The 8,987-nt window shown below is 40.7% G+C and overlaps 1 long non-coding RNA gene across 1 annotated transcript; it reads left to right on the top strand.

Moving 5' to 3' along the window:
* Positions 1-2,255: 2,255 nt before the first annotated feature.
* Positions 2,256-7,790, top strand: LOC139038205 (uncharacterized). The gene is made up of 4 exons (XR_011491133.1): positions 2,256-2,535; positions 5,454-5,538; positions 5,992-6,106; positions 6,954-7,790. It is a non-coding gene; the product is annotated as an uncharacterized lncRNA (long non-coding RNA).
* The last annotated feature ends 1,197 nt before the right edge of the window (positions 7,791-8,987 follow it).

Genomic DNA, 8,987 nt, shown 5'->3' with positions numbered 1-8,987 from the left:
GCTCATTAAAGATTTCTTTCATTTTATTTCAGCTTATTAAACCCTTCCATTTTTCCTAGCTCTGTTTCATGAAGAATTCGTTTCTTTCCCTTTGGTTTGTTTCACATAGTGCTGCTATTGTTAACTTGCCTATCTTCGTGCTAGATGGTGAACTAGAGCCTTGTACGTCTGACTGTTCAATGTCTGGTTGGTCTCATTAAACACTGAATAAAGGGAAGGACAGCCTCTGGAGGAGGAAGGGCTATGAGAAAGATATGCAGTCCAGGTGGTGACACCGCCTTCTCATCCTGAGGCTGTGGGAATGATAGATCTTCAAACTAGGAAGCTCTTGGCAGAAATGACTTCACACAGATTTCATACCGTGGGCATGCTGAATCAGTCGGAATATTTGAGATTCATCATGAATTCATGTCAGCCTTCCTCCACATACCCCTCTCCCAGGATTTTTTTTAAAAAAAATATTTATTTATTTATTTGGCTGCGCTGAGTGTTCACTGCGGCATGTGGGATCTTTCGTTATGGCATACAGAATCTTCAGTTGCTGTGTGGGATCCAGTTTCCTGTCCAGGGATTGAATCCGGGCCCTCTGCATTGGGAATGTGGAATCTTAGCCACTGAACCATGCGGAAAGTCCCTCCCAGGATGTTTAAACACCACATACACCTTCATCGATGATATTAGAGAGATCAAGAGTAAGGAAGAGACATACCACACTGGATCCTCCCATCACCAACAGCACTTAATGAACTATACAGCATGACATAATATTTTGTGTTAATAAAAGCTTTGGAGTTAGTCTTGTCTTCTAAAAAGAAGCCAGCTTCTTAAAAGGCCTGTCTGTGTTATTTGTGCCTTATTTCCTACAGTGTCCAGAAAATTGCTGAACATCTATTAGATGCTCAGTGAGTTCCAAGGGGTTCTAACTTCCTTTTCCTTTGCAGATTGCTATTCTTAGCACTTTTATATACAACAGGAGGACTTTATTTTTTTAGTCTTCCAGGATTTTCATTTTTAACCAAATGTGTTTTTTTTTTATATTCCAGGCTAAGAATAAATATTCTAAATGTAATGTTAAATCCCAATTGAATACATAGGCTATTTTTTTCAAAGCCTCAATTTGGATTCTTATTTCAGCTCGCGGTTCCCTTGTTATTTTATGTCATAGCCAGATAGGAGTTGTCCAGAAGGTTCTTCTCTCATCTAACTGCAGCCCTGTTTCTCCCTTAAATCTGTGGAGTAGCTTGTTAGATGAGGCATCTTGCTCTCTTTATCTGCTCCAGACTGGAGGCAGAGAGTGGAGCGTCCAGGAAATACTAGGAAAGAAAAACTAGATGACCCAGCATGAGTGGAGCAATTTGGTGAAGAAGAGTCAAATTGAAATAACACTCTGGTATTTGAGAGTGTTGAGTTGTCATCATTAAGAGGTCAGAGCTACATGGATCAGAAGTTCTAGGCAGCACAAAGGAGTTGTCTGAAAGCAGCTTCTTCTGGGAAATCAACCACTGTCTATGTTGGATGCTTACATGATGAAAAAAGAAAGGCAGAAAGCAGCATCTTAGAAGGTGAGGTCCCTATGGAGACCTCCCGATGTTACCCCTTCATACCCATACAGCTATGTACTTCTAACCATTGTTGTTTTTTGACCTTTCTAGTTTCAGCCTTAGGTATCTCTTCTCATGGTTTTGCTAGACTTTTTCCCCCAGTTTTTAAAAATTGTGTTAAAATAGCCATAATATAAAATTTACTGTATTAACTGTTTTAAAGTGTGCTGTTTCATTGTATTAAGTACATTCATAGTGTTAGTTGCTCAGTCATATCCAACTCTTTGTGACCCCATGGATTGTAGCCTACCAGGCTCCTCTGTCCATGCAATTTCCCAGGCAAGAATACTGGAGTGGGTTGTCATTTCCTTCTCCAGGGGATCTTCCCAACCCGGGGATTGAACCCAGGTCTCCCACATTGCAGGCAGATTCTTTACCATCTGAGCCAAGTACATTCACTGTTTTGCTGGATTTTCAACACCAGAATTTTCAAGATTTCTTGCCTCAGCCCATGAGGCCACCAGGGCAAATGGACTGGCACCTGGCATTGTATGAATTAATCTGGAAATTAAAAAAATTGTGTTGTACAATTCAGACTGACTTCATTTGGATTGTGGTGGTGGTGATTTAAATGTGAGGCTAGAAGGAAAACCTGGCTTTGTTGTCAAGTGTGACGCTCAGAGAATTTTACTGGTGTGAGAATTCAGATATAAAAGTCTTTGGAACTTCTGGAGTGGAACATTCATCCTGCACTTAAACTGGTTTCCTATGTTGATGCTCATTCCTGTGCTGGGTTCACGTTTCAGCTCTTCTGAGGCATCTCCTAAAGGCAGAGCAGGCAACCACCTTGTCCTGCATGTCTTCTGTGGTTGTGCTAGGGATCAGATGTGGGCTTCCAGGAAGGTCTCTTTTCTGTTCTGTGCCGCGGTTCATCCTGCAGATAACGGCAGCACTTTGCACATCACGGAGGAGTGGCAGGAGTCATCTGATCTGTGTAAGTAGCACCACTGACTCGCGCTGTCTTCATTGGGACTGTCAGATGGGCTAACCCTCATTTGTTCTTCTTTTTAAAAAAAATTTGGTGGCACTGTATCTTTGTTGTGGTGCGCAGGTTCTCTAGTTGTGGGGCAAGGGCTTAGTTGCCCCTACAGCACGTGGGATCTTAGTTCCCCAACCAGGGGTTGGACCCACGTCCCTTGCATTGGAAGGTGAATTCTTAACCACTGGACCACTAGGGAAGTCCCAACCTTGTTTTGTTCTTAAAAAGCATCTTGCCTAGGAATCATCAATACTTTCTGGATGCTGTGTGTGTGTGGGGGGGCATTATGAATGTATGCTACTGCTTTGATTAGCCATTTCCCCCTATTTACTCAACAGCTAAAACAAACCCGTGTAGTATTAATAAACTTAATGACACTTGCATTTTTGCTGCTCACTTGGCAGGCATTCTGCTTCCCTCCACGTCAATGAAAGAAAAGTGAAAGTGTTAGTCACTCAGTTGTGCCAGACTCTTTGAGACCCCATGGATTGTAGCCCATCAGACTCCTCTGTCCATGGGATTCTCCAGGCAAGAATACTGGAGTGGGTTGCCATGCCCTCCTTCAAGGGATCTTCCTGACCCAGAGATCGAATCTGGGTCTCTCACATTGCAGGCAGATCCTTTACCATCTGAGCCACCTTTGCGAATTGTAGGTTTCAACAAATCATTAAGGGGGTATAGATTTCTAGTTTATTCTTCCTTTCCTTTTATGTTTTCTATCCCCTTCTTCCTTCTTTCCTCCTTTCTTCCTCTGGTGTAGAACATACAGTCTAGTCAACACTCACTTTCTTTGGTAAAGATCAGTCTACTTTTTGATTATACCTATCGCACATGTAACTGTTTCCTTGCAGGTATATTTATTGAGAAGATCTGGAGAGAGATACTCTGAGGTTGCTGTGTTTATTACATTTGATGTACTATAACTAAGAAATTGGGTTTTTGCATTTTTAAAAATATTGCAGTTTATACTTCATAATATCCCGCACTTAAAGAACATGATTACAGCTAATTATCATTTAGAAAATTATTTTTTGCTTGATTAGGGATTTTAACTATGTGTACTCAAATCTAGTGGGTCTTCATTATGTGCATTACTTTCCATTCCACATTGGCTTAAATATTAATATATGGAAATTTAGCTTCGTTTGCTATACTTTTTGATGTCAGGAGCATAATCAGTGTAATTGGCTTAGATTGTTTTTTCTCCTGTTTGTATTTCATATTATCTAATGTCATTAGTGAGCTGACTACTGAGTGGGTAATCTGCATTTCACAACAGCTTCTTGAGCACATTATTGCCATTGATTTTGATTATTTTAATTTCCCTTCACCCCAGGCAGGGCCTCAAGCTGTGCAATATTATTCAAAGAACTGCTTTCTTCCATTCAGTGAGCAGCTCTTTTTTTTAAAAAATAAAATTTATTTTATTCAAGTGTAGTTGATTTACAATGTTTTATTAATTTCTGCTGTACGGCAAAGTGATTCAGATACATATGTGTGCGTGTGTATGTACACATTCTTTTTCATATTCTCTTCCATTCTGTTTCCTGTTCCTGAACACCCATCAGCATTCTAAGAAATGATGATGTTTTTACTTGGTTGGGGACTGTGTGGGCGGGGGCTAATTTGATTTTTGTAGCCTATGGGTGTTGCTGGGTAGCTTAAGACTTGTGTGCATTTATTCTGAGTGGTGGTTAACATGAGAGCCTCTGGTGCCCAGAGGGAAGCTGGATGCCTGGTCTGGTCTGCTCGCAAGGTCTGAGCAGGGCACCCAACAAGCCCAAAACCTTGAATGGAGCCAGGCTCCTCATCCACAGAACTCAGGGGGCGTCTGTTGCTGGTACCCGGCAGCCCTGAGGCTTACATGTTAGTCTTTTGCCCTGGGAAAATGATTGCTGGATGGACATGGGGATTCGAATCCTACTTCCTTTCGGTTTTTACATGTATTCCAAAACTAACTGTAAAAAGAACCCCACATTAGAGTCTAAATTTGGCTATGGTCAGCCGCAGATTCTGCTAGCCCTCTGGCTGCGATCCTTGTGTGCTGTGAAAATGGTGGTAGTTGTTAAGTCATTTGTTACTGAGCAGAATCTTGAATGTTAAGGCTGTAAGGAAATGACCAGTGCCAGTATTCTGCTTCTGTCTTTTTATAGACAAGAAAACAGAAGCTTAGAGGGTGGATGACTGGCTTGAGATGACACAGATGAGTGGTAGAGCAGAGGGAGAATCCCTCTTTCCTGGGCAGAGCTCTTGTTTATTTTTTTCCTTTTGCCATCTTTTGCGTGAGCAAGAGGATAATTTGCTGATTTTTAAAACAAATTATTTATTTTAGCGTGCACAGGATTTATTGTTTTTTCTTTTTAAAAAAGTTATTTATTTTTCATTGGAGGATAATTGCTTCACGATATGGTGTTGGCCTTTGCCATATGTCAGCATGAATCTACTTTTTAAAATTGAAGTGTAGTTGATTTACAATACTGTGTTTGTTTGAGGTGTACAGTGTAGGGATTCAGATTTTTTGCAGGTTACATTCTATTGTGGGTTATTACAAGACATTGGCTATGTGCACTTTAATTCTCAGCGGTCCCTTGTTACCAGATGACCCAGTGTAGCAACATATTGTGCACACCTGCTAACCATACCATCCATGTGGGTGATTGGCAGCTATATATGCACACATGTAGTTCAACGCGTTGTTTTGGGGGCAGAGGTTTTTATAAGGCAAATGAGAAGACAAAAGGAATGGAATTAAAAGAAATGTGCACATGTGTCTACACACATATACATGTTAAATGTTCTAGCAGAGTGATTCTGCCTGAATGTGACCTAAGACAGCTTGGATTAAAGAGTTTTTTCCTCCTTTTTCCTGTTAGGGCGGACTTTTCGCTCCTGTTGTGCTGGAGAAGTGCAGTCATCTGATGCTAAGTGTTCTGGACTCCATGGAAGCCATGGCCTCTGGTTAGCACTTTTCTTCACTGTTTGGTTTGACCCAAGGATCTGGAAGTGGAGGCAGCTTCCTTGGGGAGTATGGAGGGGGAGAACTGGGCAGGAATTTTCTGTTTGAAGTTTCTGTAATAATTAGTTTAGGACCCACCAAAGTGTAATTTCTCATGAATTTAATTATTGTAGGAATTCTTCATTATCAAAAGGATTTTTAAATGTTTTAATCAAGAAGACTCCAGGGTGAGTATTTTAGGCTATGTGACATTAGTGTCCCTAACCAGCAGTTCCTCTAACAGTTGGTTTAAGTTAATTGGGTATCATCAAAGGAGGAAAATAAAATTGATCCAGGCAGTATTTTACTGCACATGTCTAGAAACAAGCATCTTAATCCTAAATAATCATTTCCTGCTGTTTCCTCTTTGGGCCAGGCTGTTCCTTGTTTTAACCTTGTGTTGGTTTCTGGTACAGGGATGTGGGTTAACGTCCTTCCTTCTGAGTTGTGTGTGAGAACCCGAGCTCCTGGCATACCCAGAATGTGCCTGCCTGACACCACTTTTTTGGTCAATTCAGTGAAAAGCACCAGGTGAGTGGGCGGCTTGGCATGAAGTAAACCTTGGACTGGTTGGAACATTTGTGGACTGACTGCATTTTATATGGGTTGCCAGGGAGCTTTCAAAGCAAATGGACCTGGATACTGAGACTCATTTACTTAGTGAAAAAGACAGAAGGGTGGGCTAAGTTAGTGACTTCTAGACTCTGGGATTTCACTGACCATTAAAATATGTAAAATGGTTTTGAAGACTGACATAGAATTATCAATATTTCTTTTTGCCAAGTAAGGGCATTACAAAAGAATCAAGGAATCACCTACCATGACTACCATGTATGTGTGTATGTCGGGGGGAGGAGTTTAACAACAAATGACAGCCATTACATTCAAATAAAAGACTCTATGAAAACTTAACTATGGTGTCCTAATTATTTTTCATGTCACCAAAGACTGGTAAAAACTGGCATTTAACCACTGAGCCAGGTGACCTTTCAAGAGTCTCTTCTAAATATCATGGGCTTTCCTGGTGGCTCAGACAGTAAAGAATCTGCCTGTAATGTAGGAGACCTGGGTTCAATCTCCAAATCAGGAAGATCCCCTGGAGAAGGGAATGGCTACCCACTCTAGTATTCTTGCCTGGAGAATTCCATGCACATATGAGCCTGGGGTCACAAAGAGTTGGACATAACTGAGCTACTAACACTTTATAGATATAACGCTGGCTTGAATTTAACTTATTCTTCACTATGACCTAAAGAGCCTTTGTTCTTTTCATTGTTTTCCTTCTAGGTAACTCTTCCCTTTCGTGCATTTTCTCTCTTTCCTTATTCTATCTCTCCTGCTTGGTCCCACTGCCTCCTTCTCCTCTTCTGTTTTCCAGGTACTCTCTCAAGGGCAGAAAGGCTGTGTGTCACCACCCCGGGGGCCCCTGTCCAAGGGCGCTGTTCTCCAATCTGGCTAGAACACTGCTTATACAGTCCGCACGGTGGAGATTCTGTAAAACATCTTTGTTTTGCTGACATCACCTTTTTGTAGACACTTCTTGGCTGTAATCCTTCAATTAGCTGGGCATCTACCAAGTAGTTTTGTGTTCCGAATATTTTTCCAATTAGTTAATCTCTGCTGTACAAGACAAAATCAAAAAAGTTTTCTTCGATCAAGATATATTACGCCGCTGCCTTCTCTTCCATCTACTGGGTCTATTACTCTGTCATAAAAATAGATTAATGGCCTGAAAATTTCACCAGAGCTTGTTTTCTCATGACTTTTGCTGATTTGACTGCTTTTGTTTGGGCCAGAATTTACAGTAACTTAGGTTTGCTTGCTTTTTCAGTCCTTGGCTTTCTAGTTTCAGTAAAACATTTCCAATGTATGCAAGAGTGAAGGGCTCCTCACTCTTAAAAATAAGTATATTTTTATAAATAATACAAATAAGTCTGGCTTTGATACCCATAAAATCAGATGAGTTGGCTTTTTGATTAATATTGCATTTGAGGGTTCCTCATTCAAATGACTTACTGGGAACTATTTTATTGGTTAACATGAAACGAAACACCTTCTTTAATGAATTATAGTTATATTCAAATCATCATGAAACATAAAGTACATTAAGTACAGCAGATGGATAGTGTCACCTCAATTTATTTGCTCAGGTGATTTCAAAGACTAGGTAATATATTTTGTCTAATGAAAGAGAATACTGTATAAATTCTTTAAAACTTCAGGTAGTTATTTCTTTTTGTTCTCTCTGTAAAAAATGCAGTAAAGTCTCACTCATTGGGTACCATAATTCTTTCAAGCATTTTGGCAGATGTTTTGTCAGAGATGGCTTTGAAATCTATGGGGTGTTTAGGGTCTTCTATGGCAGAAAAGAGTTAAACATCCAGGAGATTCTAAGTTCTTCAGATGAAACATTGTGGCCCATATAGTCCAAGAGTTAAAAGACTAACAAATTCACACTAATGCTGAGATGTGGGCCTAGCAATTTGAACCTGAGCAGACGAGTTCCAGGAGAGCATGAAGTCTCATAAACCTATGTAAGTTCTGTGTTTAAAGTGTTGGCTTTGCATGAGGGTAACCTGCGAGCTCTGGCATCTCCTGAATGGGTCTGGCCTATTTCAGCAGTGGTATCTTGGACAGAACATTGTACTTGGATAGAATCCCCAGGTCTCTTTCCAAGAATACTAGATAGAGAATCCTGAGAGCACCTTGCTAGCCACTGGCTTGAGAGGGTCTCTGTCTGAGTCATTGTCTCCTCTTACGGGGATGGCAAGACATCACCCAGAGGGTGACTGAGAAGATTATAAGACATCATGTGGAGGGAAATATTTTATGAATTGTGGAGCTCTGTGCAGATACAATATGCTACTGGAGATCAGTGGAGAAATAACTCCAGAAAGAATGAAGGGATGGAGCCAAAGCAAAAACAATACCCAGTTGTGGATGGGACTGGTGATAGAAGCAAGGTCTGATGCTATAAAGAGCAATATTGCATAGGAACCTGGAATGTTAGGTCTATGATCAAGGCAAATTGGAAGTGGTCAAACAGGAGATGGCAAGAGTGAATGTCGACATTCTAGGAATCAGTGAACTAAAAAGGACTGGAATGTGTGAATTTAACTTAGAGGACCATTATGTCTACTACTGTGGGCAGGAATCCCTTAGAAGAAATGGAGCCATCATGGTCAACAAAAGAGTCTGAAATGCAGTACTTGGATGCAGTCTCAAAAATGACAGAATGATCTCTGTTCATTTCCAAAGCAAACCATTCAATATCATGGTAATCCAAGCCTATGACCCAACCAGTAACACTGAAGAAGCTGAAGTTGAACGGTTCTATGAAGACCTACAAGACCTTTTAAAACTAACACCCAAAAAAGATGTCCTTTTCATTACAGGGGACTGGAAAGCAAAA

Source organism: Odocoileus virginianus, chromosome 14 (genome assembly GCF_023699985.2).
Source record: "Odocoileus virginianus isolate 20LAN1187 ecotype Illinois chromosome 14, Ovbor_1.2, whole genome shotgun sequence".
Taxonomy (NCBI): domain Eukaryota; kingdom Metazoa; phylum Chordata; class Mammalia; order Artiodactyla; family Cervidae; genus Odocoileus; species Odocoileus virginianus.
This window is presented reverse-complemented; position numbering and strand designations above follow the sequence as displayed.